The sequence below is a fragment of the Bos mutus genome, chromosome 5 (assembly GCF_027580195.1).
Source record: "Bos mutus isolate GX-2022 chromosome 5, NWIPB_WYAK_1.1, whole genome shotgun sequence".
Taxonomy (NCBI): Eukaryota; Metazoa; Chordata; class Mammalia; order Artiodactyla; family Bovidae; genus Bos; species Bos mutus.
This window is the reverse complement of record NC_091621.1, coordinates 56,017,620-56,031,029: the sequence shown is the minus strand read 5'-3', so window position 1 is coordinate 56,031,029 and position 13,410 is coordinate 56,017,620. Positions and strand designations below refer to the sequence as shown.

General features: G+C 32.6%; 1 protein-coding gene across 1 annotated transcript in view; it reads right to left on the bottom strand.

Annotated features, from left to right (window-relative positions):
• Positions 1-13,410, bottom strand: part of MGAT4C (MGAT4 family member C) — an 870,660-nt gene that overhangs the window by 749,569 nt on the left and 107,681 nt on the right. The window contains exon 2 of the mRNA XM_070370006.1: positions 12,932-12,964. The gene's annotated coding sequence lies outside the window, so the exon portion shown is untranslated. The remainder of the gene's footprint in view (positions 1-12,931; positions 12,965-13,410) is intronic.

The window sequence follows — 13,410 nt, the reverse complement described above, 5'->3', positions numbered from 1 at the left end:
ATATGATAAGTAAGAAGAGCAAAAGCACCAGACTATATTGTTCTTTTGAAGTCTCTATTTGACAGAAATGTCCTTTGCTCATTATATTTTATATTTCCAGAATATGTGCATATTGGTAGTAATAAATATGTGTTGCACTTTTATATCTACAAGCAGATATGCTAAGAAAAATTTTGATCTTTATGAACCATAAGAGAAGATTATTTTATCACAGCTATAGTAGATTTATGGTTATTTACATTATGAACATTTTTTAAAGTTATTCATAATTACAGATCCTGGATCTTAAAGGGACTTTGAGTGTTTTATAGATCCACTTATAAACACTTTCAAAGAGACAGGTATGTATGTATATGCATACATCATCAGAGAAGTAAATTTTAGAATAGCACTTTACCTATTCTGTATTAATATTCCATTTGGTATAAAGTTCTCACACATATGCACACAAAATCCTAATTCTGTAAGTTGAGCCCACTTTCTTTTTTCTGATATTAGTGATAACTGAGAGTTATTAATCACTGACCTATATAAAACTTTCCTTCAAATAAAAATTATGGTTATGACATTACTGCTTTTTAAAGAATGTTAGTCACTGAGTTGTATCCAACTCTTTGGGATCCCATGGACTGTAGCCTGCCAGGCTCCTCTGTCCATGAAATTCTCTAGGCAAGAACACTGGGGTGGGTTGCCATTCCCTTCTCCAGGGGATCTTCCTGACCCAGGGATTGAACCCAGGTCTTCTGCATTGCAGGCAAATACTCCAACTTACATTACAATTGAAAAAGCAAAAAAGGCATAAGAGTAGCCAAAATATGTATTAAAAACATTCAACTTCATTAATTGTCTATATAGCAAATTAAAATAAAAATAAGTTGCTCCTTTTTACAATCAAATTGGATACCTGTGATTGGATTCCCTTTTCCTCTGCTGATAAAGTTGTGGTAAATAATCATGAACATCTAATGTGGATAATAAGACATTACATAATCTTTCTAGAAAGAAATTTCTCAAAACGTATTTGTAATCACTGTCTCCTTGGCTCCACTTCTATCTACAACATTCTGTGTTAAATCAACTTCCTTAAACTGTTTTAATTTTCTTCTGCCTTAAATCAAAAGTTAAACCTGAGAATAATTTAGGAATTTTCTCACTTCTAAAGGAAAAAATCTAGCAGAAAGGGAAAAGATGAAAGAGTCAAAAAAGGGTTAAAATGTGTCCAAGGTAACATCTGTTCCTAGATCTTGCCACAGTATTGCCTCCTACCAGTTGGCACAAGTGTTGGGCTGGATTAACCTTGAACATTAGCCTCAACACTTTTAATAACTGGGAGATGAGAATATTAGCCTAAAGAATAGAATATGGGAAGGGTCCCAAAGCAGGTCTTTCACAGAATTTGGAAATACAGTTGATGCTTGAACAACAAGAGGTTGGGACAGCAACCCTCCATGTTCAAATGTAACTTATAGTTTACATATTTATCCAAGGATCCTCTGCACCTGCAGTTTCACAGATCCTTAGTTTCAGACAATTTTAGTAAGTACTATAGTATTTACCACAGGGGAGGAAAAACAAAAAACTGGTGTATAAGTGGACCCAAGCAGTTTAACCTCATGTTGTTCAAAGGATCAACTATAAGAACTAAGGTGAATTCAAAATTTTGTGTATAGATGGTCACAGAACTGTTATATTATACTCCTGAAAACATGGATATTGCTTATTGTCATTTCAGGGATTCAAATGTTTGTCCAGTTCTAGATGATACCTATTAATTTGGAACAAAACATAGGAGGAGGAAAAAATAGAAACTGGATAGGATTTCACCTCACAAACTTAGTTATTGAAATTAGCATTTTCATATTTAAAATTGCTAATATCTCAAATTATGCAAACATGAACAGTTTTGAAAATTTGGTATATTTATAACTCTGTGTCAGGGCCCAGTGAACAATCTGAGTGGCCCAGTGCAAAATGAAAATGTGGGGCTCCTAGCTAAAATATTATTAAGAATTTCAAGACAGCAACAGCAGAACCACAGATTAAGGATGGTGTCCTTCTAAGTGTGTGACCCTGTTTCAACTTCATAAGTCACATGCCCATCCATGAAGCCTGCCCAGCCCTGAGAATGGATACTACATTTTTAAATGGAGAAGTTTTCTATCCTGATATATTATCATAAACTGGATATAGCTTCTCATATTGTATAAGTACCTACTTATAAAGTTCTTTACTCCAAATTTGTAGTTTTTATCCATTTATAAAATTAAATGGATAAAATTCAGTACTTTACCCATTTATAAAATTAAAATAAGATAATTAAAAAAAAACAGATTTAAGATTTTAGTTAAAAAAAAATGTTTGGAGAACTAAAGAACTTAAAAATGCATTATATATTGAAAAGATATCCAATGTTTTTTAAAGTTTAAGCATTTTAAAATGCATAAATAGAAAATTTATTCTTTTTCATCTTATAACAATAAAATATATCTCAATTCAAGAAAAAATAAAATGATGATATAGGAAAAACATTTTCCAAAATTAAGATGTTTACTAGTTCCTGATCCACGAAAAAAACAATCAATATTTGACCACAATAAATTTAAAAACATCTTCATAGTGTATATGCCCAAAGCAAAAACTCACTAGAGTTTAGCGTATTCAGTGTTTTAGGCTGCATATTATCATCACAGAATAAATGAGTCATTTGAAGGATGCAGTTATATCCAACATTTCATGAGTTAATATTTCAGTTGATGAAGCTATTTGAGTTATCTGATGTCACTGTGACTCACAGCAAAATCATTATTTTTGACAACTGGAATTTCTTTGAGCATTAATCACTGAAATTGGGTATAGAACATAGTAGTTCTTTTTTTTTTTTTTCCAGATTTTCTTCTTTTAGCCACAACATAAGCAAAATTAACTTTGAAAGAAATGAGAATGGAGTATACTGGTTCTTCTATTCAGGTATCCAGAAGGAAAAGCTCCCTTGAGTTTTCACATGAAAGGTGGCTGTCAGTTGTAGACAGTACTTGCCTACCTTGATTCCCTTCCCTAATAGAGTCTATATGTTTCCACAACCCAATATATACTGATCTATAGCCATTATATCAAAAAAATGAAAAGGCATCCTCCCACCACGAGAGTAATAAAGAGTGCTGATAAAATTGTTTGGCAGAAAGAGATTTTGTTAAAAGGTTAGCAGTACAACATTTTAGTCTGTAAGTAACTGCCAACTATTTACTCTGAAAAATCTCTGTAGAACAAGTTTTCATTCGATTTAATTACTGTGAAATGTTCCACTCAAATACATAAGGCTACAAAACACACACACATGACATGTACGGTATGATATTTGGCAGTTCTGCTTCTGGTGAAAAAAAGAATACTGCCATTAACCAATGGCTTCTTTTGTACAATAGATGGTTTAAATGCTGTTTTTTTTTTTTCCTTTTTTTTAAGGCTATGGTTAATATAAAGGTACCTCTGACACTGTACAAATCCCTTTGTGAACATCATTGATTTTGATGAATTGGTTCATTTTTCCCCTTTCAAATGACAATATGTTCCCAGCATCTGTCAAACATTTTAACCAACAAGTATTATGTTGACCCTATCCTCTGAGGATACAATATCTTATTCTGAAAATTTTAATTAATATTCTTGGGTTATCATATGATAAAAATGCATTTGTTATAGCCAAAGGCTTATAAGGGGGTAACATCTCTTAAATATATTAGTATTTATGGTGTACCTCCACTATAAAGGGATGCCTATATACAAAACAAACACACAAGCTTCTTTTGTGTGTATATATATATAAAGAGAGAAAAAATATATATATATATAATTTATATATATATATATGTCAACTTGGAAGATTCTAGCTTTAGAAAAAGATAGTTTTATCAAAATGATGAAAGCATGCAATGAATAATTCTCTACATGTTAGCTATTGAGAAAGCATATATATATAATACAAGAAAAGTTATCATAAGATATGCCAAAAAGGCATCACCACCTCAATGGCCATGAGACTGAGCAAACTCCAGGAGACAGTAAAGAACAAAGAAGCCTGGCATGCTGCAGTCCATGGGGTTGCAAAGAGTCAGACATGACTTAGTGATGAAATAACAATATCAAAAAAGATTTAATAGAAAAAAATGCTTAATATAAGCAATAACATCAGAATGTTGGTATCAACTGATTTGATCAAAGGAGAATGAAATAGCAGGAAATTGAAGCCTGGGAAATATACACATATAGAGGAAGAAGAGAAAAGATAATTTAGTTAGAGAGAACACCTAGGAAAATATGCCATATAGTTCTCATTCAATCATCCAGTTTATCAATCATGTGTTTGTTCATTTATTTCATCATTTATTGACTGATTTATCAAGATATTGAGCCCTACTTTGTCAAAAGCACTGTGATCTACTAAGATCTATGACAAGAGTTGAGAACAAAATATAAGCCAAACAGAAATAAATAAAAATAAGGATTTTAAAAAATATTTTGCATACAAAATAGTCTTAGTTACTGTAGAAGTAGGCTATGGAAGATACATGTACACACAGTGAGTAGGTTGCACTGTATCTGTGAGTCATTATAACATTATAGAAATTACATATTCAGAACAACAGAACTAAATTTCTATTAAAAAATAAACCTGATAGACATCCACCAGACAAAGAAATATACATATTCCAGAGAGAGACAAGTTGGGGAATGAAGTGTCTTGCTCCTTCATGATTTTTTGTTTGTTTTCCATAGCACAGGTTAGTATTTCACTATTCTTATTTGTCATGGCTTTTCTGTTTCTATTAGAGGGGTTGTACCTTGGGAACAAATGCTCCAATGTTCTCAGTGTTGTTTGCAGCATCTACCTCTGATATGATACATTAAATCCTCACTGTGCTTGCGTGCTAAGTCACTTCAGTTGTGTCCAACTCTTTGCGACCCTATCAACTACAGCCTACCAGGCTCCTCTAACCACGGAATTCTCCAGACAGGAATACTGAAGTGGGTCACCATGCCCTCCTCCAGGGGATCTTCCAGACCCAGGAATCAAACTCTTTATCTCCTGCATTTCCTGTATTGGCAGGTGGGTTCTTTACCACTAATGCCACCTGGGAAACCCACATCCTCCCTAAATATATAGAAAAGAGGATGAATGCAAAGAGTTAGAGAGGGAGGCAGAAAGGAAAGAAGAATGGAGAGAGAGAAGAAAGGAAGGAAAAATCTAAAGGCACTATTTCAGAATCTATTAAAATACTCTAGATATGTTATGAATTGAATAAGATAGCTACAGTCAAAAGTGAATAAAAAAGTACCAGTATTTTTTCCTATCATCTGACATATTTGACAAATAATCCATGAAGTTTTAAGTTTTCATAAGTCACATGAAAATTTACCTCACTATATTAGAGTCAAACCTTAAATAATTACATATAATAATTTATAAATTGTTCCTTTACTTGAAAAACTATAATAATGTTAATAATAATAATGTTTAAATTGATTTGAAGATGTTCATTCACACACAAAACCTTTTAAAGAGTTCACCTTGTTTCTCTTTGGGGTATGTGAGAACACAAAAGCACTGGAAAAATAAATGAATATCACAGAATCATAAAATTGCAGATCCAGGTTTCATTCTCAAATCTGCCACATTTCAAAACATAGGCTTTTACATATTACTCCTCTGTTCATTTATTTTGAACAAATGATAAGAAACCATTTTGATAAACAGCATGCCATCTAATTCTGCTGTTAAATAGTAACTGTGCTTCATGAATTCACTCTAATATTATCTTTTTGATTCCTCTTATTGGTGTACATTAATCTTTGAAAGCAAATGTGACAAAACCTAAATTATCTCATCTCATTTAGCATCTTGCCCTTGCAAGAAAGAGAGCAACAATAAAATGAAAATCAGTTACAGAAGGGCTAATGTACTGGCATGCCAGATCTCTCCAGCTTTACCATTCCTTACTTCCGGAAAAATGAAAGAGGTAAACCCATCTACAAGTTATAAATAGTTTACAAATCAATTTATATGTCATTATACCATGTAAAGTTTGTAAAAAGGAGAAAATTGATTTAATCTATTTGAATGCTCTATGCAAAGAATGTCCTATTCCTCTGATAAGTGGTAACTGTCACCTGATAATAGACACATGCCTTATAATAGTGACATGCCAATTACCAAGAAAAAGATAACACCTTGTATATTTGAAAGTTCAGTCCATTATATGATCAGGCACTAGCTTACTTAGACTTCTAGTAGAAATAATACTATGGTGTACTGGGAGCATAGGGGAATTCCTTGCCAATTAAACAGTAGTTAATACTTCTCACCACCTATCATTGTATACTACACACCCTGATGTTTTCATTGTTCTGCTGATAGATTTTCACTGTCCCATTGTAAAAAAGAATTTTGCTAATTTCCTCACATTTAGGACAATCAGCATTTGAAACAGAACTGTTAGGAGACAATGGCACCATTAAGGGCTTCCCAGGTGGCACAGTAGTAAAGAAGCCCCCTGCCAATGCAGGAGACACAAGAGACACGGGTTTGATCCCTGGGTTGGGAAGATCCCCTGGAAAAGGAAATGGCAACCCGCTCCAGTATCCTTGTCTGGAAAACTCCATGACAGAGGAGCCTGCTGGGCTACAGTCCTTTGGGCAACAAAGAGTCAGACATGACTGAGCAGAGCACAATGGCATCATTATTAGGTGTAAGATGGAAACAAAATCAATTCATTCACTCTCTTTTTGGCCAACCTTCTCTGGACAAGCTTAGAAAAAAAGGTAAACAATTAGAGAAAAAGGTAAACTAGTAATTATAATTATCCTAACAACTGTAATTCAGAAAGAAATGTTTGAAATAAATCTAATAATTTACAACAAAGGGACGGCGGGGCCTGGTGGGCTGCCGTCTATGGGGTGGCACAGAGTCAGACACGACTGAAGCAACTTAGCAGCAGCAGCAGCATACAGAGCCCCTGAAGTGGCTTATGTAAGTATATGGATTCAATTAAAGTGAAAAATCAGAACTATGTTAGTAGTTTAAAATACTCATACTATAGGAGAAAACAATTCTTACTAAAACCTAATGTCTCCTCACTTCAAATCCTGTTTGTTTTTTTTTTCCATGAATAATTATTCTGATAGTGTTTACTTTGAATTGTAAGTTGCCATGCAATTAGTAGCACCAGAATTTGAAGAGGTACATTGTCCTGTCAGAAACGCACAACATAGCTCATTAGTATCAATTAGCAATTGTTTCTTGGTAAGTATTTTTAAAAGCTCAAATGTTAAATTGTGGGGTTATCTGGGGGACAAAACTCATCTCTTGACTAGCCATCAGTTTCTAAAATTATTTGTTTTTACTGAAACGATAGAAAATAACATGAAAAATCAGCTGAAGCATGAAAGAAGAGATTAAAAAATTGCCAGAAGCAAGTAAAACAATTAGTCAAGGTAACCATCAATAATCACATACCTTAATTGAACTCTAATTCTATGTATTTACAAAAGTATGTATAGCATGCAAATTTGATAATTTTGCAAACAGAACATTTATTTCTAGAATATACTTGTTTCAAAACTGTCTCTATGGTTATTATTAGAGGGCTTGGTGTAAATTCTTTGCCATTTAAGCTAAAATGTTTCATATTCTTTTCTTGTCTAGGATTTCTTTTTCTCCTACCATTCTCCATTCTTTCCTGAAATTTATGTAATCAGTGATTCTTAACTAAGAAAGATTTTGTCTCTCCTGGATATGTCTGGAGACACTTACAGTAGTCACAACTTGGGAGGTTCTATACCTTTGGCATCTAGTGAAAACAGAGCAGGGATGCTGCGAAACATTTGATACAACACAGAGAAACTCCTCATAACAAAAATTATTGAACCCCAAATGTCCATAGTGCTGCTATCAGGGATCTTGATCTAAACCACAGTCATAAAATAAAGTCTGTAACTAGTTTATTTTTCATGTATTTTTCTAAAGAAAAAAAAATCTCTAGATTGTTGTTGTTGTTCTGATTATCTATTACTGTGTTAATAGCCCAAAATAGTGGCTGGAACCAACAGCATCATTTATTTTGTTCATGAATCCAGCACTCCACTGGGTTCAGCTAGTCAGTTCTCCCCCTGGCTTGGGTCTCCCATGCAGTAGTGGCACAGTGTCTCATTTCAGGCATGGGGTTATCTTGATAACTTCAACACTTGAGTAGCTGGTACAGAGCTGGAAAGATGCAAACAATGGGTGCCAGAACAGTTGGGGTTGCTGGCTAGTCATCACTTCTTCCTGTATATGGTTTGTCCACCTGATATCTCCTTGTAGTGACATCAGGATAGCTGGGTTTGTTTGTTTGTTTGTTTTAATATGATGGCTGATGATCTTACAGAGCAAACGTCTCAAGAAAGACTGGCAGAAGCTGCGTGCATTTTTATCCAAAGTCACATTGCATTCCTACTACTGCATTCTGTTTTACAAGGCAGTCGCAATGTCCTGTCCAGGTTCTAGGAGAGCTGATATAAGCCCCCTCAGTTCTTGAACTGGTGAGTGTCAAAGAACTTGCAGGCACAGTCCACCTTCTTTCCATAAAGTATTTACCTTTTTTACTCGCAAAGTACATCTACTGTCTCTCAGGACCCCCAGATATCTCATATATTATAGCCTCAGACTCAGGCCCAAGTGCAGCATCTTGTATATATCAGATTTGGGCAGAGACGAGGCTCTATGGGTGGTGTTCTTTCACTACTGTTTGGCTCAGTCTGAAGACCTGTGAACTGAAGAAACAAGCTATCTCCCCACCATACAGCCAACATATACCAGTGGTTCAGCTATGGGATGACTGCTCTATACTCTCTCATTCAAAATATTGGGTATACCATAAAGTTCATTCAGGTTTTTCACAATACAGAAGAACCCAAACAAACTTTTTGGCCAACCAATAAAACAAATGGAAGCCAGAGTCACTGATTTATAGCATTTCTGAAATACAGCTCGGTTCTTATTGCCAGTTTATTGATAACAGCTTAGTCTTATTGCCTAGAAATGTTTTTCCACAATACCTGGATTTACTTTCTGGGTCCTGATTTTGGTTTCTGATTTGGCCTCTTTTTTTTTTGTAAAGAAATTGTGTTTGCATCTGAACATTTTCTCAGCCTGATTCCAGTCCATAGAAATTCTGGAGTCTAAATCTTATAATTTTATAGTGTCTCTGTCCTTTCAGTCTCATCTGGTTAAATTTTCTTTAAAATTATGTGGGGTCTTTTGTGTGAATTGATTTATGATTCTTCCAATTAGAGAAAATATACTATCACAGATTTATCTTGGGAAAGGTCATTTCTAACTTAGAATATATTGGCAGACATTACTGAGAAGATTTTAGGTCACAAACAATGACATAATGACGCTGTTTCTATTCATATCTCAGCTTTGCATTACTCTGTTTCTTTAGAGTAGCAATCAGGGACAAAGGCAGTGACCTAACTTGGATTATTCACACACCCTAAACCAATCTGTCTGACCAACAGCACAGTGAACTTTAATTATATATGAGACCCGCATAATATGTCTCTGATTCCAGTCTTGGAATTATGAAGGGATACAATCTGGGTCCTCACCTATTAACAAACATGGAATAAACACAGTTATTTTAGTGGAAGAGATATGGTGTTCGTATGAAAAATATGGGTTCACCATATTTCTGTATATGCTTACAATAAGCACATTCTGATTCTTGAGAAGAATATGGAGACATATATACTGCACTGAGGTTTACTTCATGTTCCAGGCCTTTACAAAAATTTATACATTGATAGCCTTATCACATAGTGTTTACCCATTAATTTATATAACACTTGACTTAGAAAGTTGGCTTCTGCCATTCTTTGAATTTTGAGGATATCATAAAAAGAATGTTGCAATGTTTATTACTACTTTTTAGCAATCCATAATTCAACACTTAAAATATTATTATAATCTCTTAAATTCTCTAGAGAATAAAAAAGTGAAATATAACAACTGCAATTAAGTTCCCTGGTAAATATGCAAAAAGTATATAATTCAATTTCTCATCTCTGAAAATATTTCTGAAATTGAATGTCTGCTAATTGTGTATGTGTATGTCTTAACCAATTTAGGTAAAGATTAAAAGAGAATACAAAAGGAAGTCAAGATCCTATGGCGTTTTAGGGAATTGAGGCCTCTATGTAAGTATATGTAAGCTTTTCCTTTACCTGGAGATGTACTTGTTCTACAAGGTGCATTGTAGATTTGTAAATTTGACTTTTATAAGATGCTGAAAAAAATCCAAATCTCAATAAAAATAAATATTCACAGGTTTCATCATATATATGATTTTTGAAAATGTGAAATCTATTATGATTCAAAATACACACTTTGGTATTAATTACAATTTAAAATAGTTAGTGGAAAATTAGCACCCCAACTATTCATTATTGTCTTAAAGTCATGAATTGATTATATGTGAAGTGTGAAATGCAACAATTTTTATGACCTCTTGACACCACTGACCCTTCTCAAATTCTGAAGCCCTATGAAGTTGAATTTTGAAAGAATTACAGACATCCTAATAATATTCTGAAATTAATCTTTATTTATTAATGTGTTACAAAACTAGGTGAATCTAAAGCTTTAAATTTGTTTCTATCACTTCCAGAGCTACCTTTTGGGGCCTCTACTTTCTCTGGTCTAATATCTTATGGGGAGTATTTAAGTAGTCATTTTACACATAAATTTTATATATACATTTATATATGTATATAAAAATTTTAATAATTATTATAATAATGACCCAAACTTTTCTACCTTACATGCAGTAACAATAGTCACAAAATATTTATGTGACTTCAGAAAGAAAATATCAGCATGTGCTCATTTGTAAAAACAGAAATGCTCTTGGTGAAATGTCATTTTAATAACATGAATATAAACAAATTACTTTTAAATTACTGAAAATTTTAAAATAAACATTGACTTTAAAAGAATCTCTGATAGTCATTAATAAAGACTAATGACATAAAAGTCAAATTTCATGAATCTTGTGACGTTATCTAGAACTTTACATTTTGTATACTGTGCAAAGAGATTGAGGAATCTAGAGTATATAATAATTTTTCTTTTTTTTCCCATTTTTTAATGAATAAGAGAGTATGTGAAAAGTAATCATTACTTAATTGTTTCTCCATTGGTACTTATTAGTTTTCTGAATCTCTGGAAATTACACAATATGGCTATAAATCGCAATGATTTTGAGTTAAATTATATCAGACAAAAGATTCCACAAGAAATCAGATAGACACAGAGATTTAAATCACCAACTCCCTTCTTATCCAGTATACCCCTGTGCAAGAGCCACACCTGTGCCCAAAATATTTTGAACAAATATTATGACTTTCTAAGAAGATGGTGAAAAATGCCATCTCAACAACTTCCTTTACAAAATTAAAACAGATTCTAGTTGCGTCAAATGCATAAAATATCTGTTTTTTTTCCCTGCATGTTTAGGAATTAACCCTTTATTTTACTTCTATGAAGAAATATGATAGAAATCATTTGAATAGTTAAGGGAACATATAATCATACTCCAAAACTTTCATAGAAGAACGTCAGTATCTAAAGATTACAGATTCCTTCTAACAATACAAGTGAATATACAGTTTTGGTTCATCTCAAGTTTTTAAATAATCATAACAGAAACATCATTTATCACTTGACAAAAGACAGTTTGAAATATCTAAAATCTGAGTGATATCATGTCATAACTATACTTTAAAAATTATAAACTCAATATATTAAATTAGATCCTGAGGAAGTAATATGAAACCACATCAACTTTATTTTCTATAGCAACATTTTCATTAATTAAGATACTAACTTAAGAGAAAACTAAGATAGTATGTCAATTTTCAAGCAGCAAATCAGACAAAGACCCAAAAATATAAAGTACCCATCTGAATAAAATTTCTGTGTAAATTTATGTTTGACCACATGAGTCTGACTAGTATATTTTATGTGCCTGAGTTGCTTCTGGATTCACTGGCAATAAGAAATGTGTCTGCCCACATTAAACAAAACACTTGGTTTCTTTTACTAGACAAAGGGAACGACAGAATTTAAATATTTTCTCTCATTTTTCCTGTAGATTCTAGCAACACAACCTTGTCAAGAGCTTGACTATAATAAATCATTAATCCGGTGTTTGTGTATATAAATATAAGTGTATGTATGTATATATATATATATATATATATATATATATATATACAGTAAGAAAATTAAGATTGCCTATAATTCAATCCTCTGGAATTGGTCATTGTTAGTATGTGGATCTACACATACACATTATTCTGTTTTCACTGTTTAATGTGTATAATATATATTGTCAAATCTTACTTAATAGCAATTGAATAAAATTTAATAGATATATAATAAAGAAACAAATACCACTTTGCATTGGTGGCTTTATCTAATTATTGATGATTTGAAATTAATTTGAAAATGTAAAAGTAGAATTAAGAAGGTGTAAAATTCAAAATATTATAGCAAAAATATTCCTAAATCAAACTATTTGAATATTCATGATAGAATATAGCTGTCTTAAAAATATGTTTCCCTTTGGAATAAAATCCTAAATCCTGCATGTGGAAATTATAATGTGAGTTATAGCTTAACACACTTAGAGTCAAAAATATTGAAAGGCTCCACTGCAATCACATCTCCAAATTCACTTTTCTTCATTTCACTTTTCTTGAACCTTTGAGCCCTATTTTTATTTTTGATAGGGTTAAATCCAAGTTGTTAACACTTCAGTAGACTAAGTGCCTAAAATAAAGTCTCAACATACAAAACATGATGAACAGTTTCAGAATAGTACATAGTACTTACCCATCCAAGAAGGATATAACAGAAGCTGAGAAGCTGTCAAAGAGAAAAATGTCAGAAGGATTAATAAATCATATTGCTATAACAAGATGATGCGAATTGAAAACAGCTATGTAAAAATAGGTAGCTAGTAGTCAGATGGCTTGGCTTCTTTTAGCCTTGGTAGTAGTACATTTATCTTCTGTTATGCACTGGTAAGAAGCTGGCAAGCTTGGTATATATAAACATTACTGAAAGATGTTATGATTGGCTTGGATCCAGAAAATGTGCTCTAACATTACCATTAGCTATCACAGATCTTAAATATCACTGGAAATGATTGAACAGGCAAAAAAAGACAATAACGGGAAGAAAAATTAAGAGTATAATTAGGAATAAAATGTCTTTTCAACATTTTATGACATATGACATAAATTTTATGTCACTTATAACATAAGAATTTTAAAATAATTTAATAAAATCTAAATGTTCATGTGGTTCAT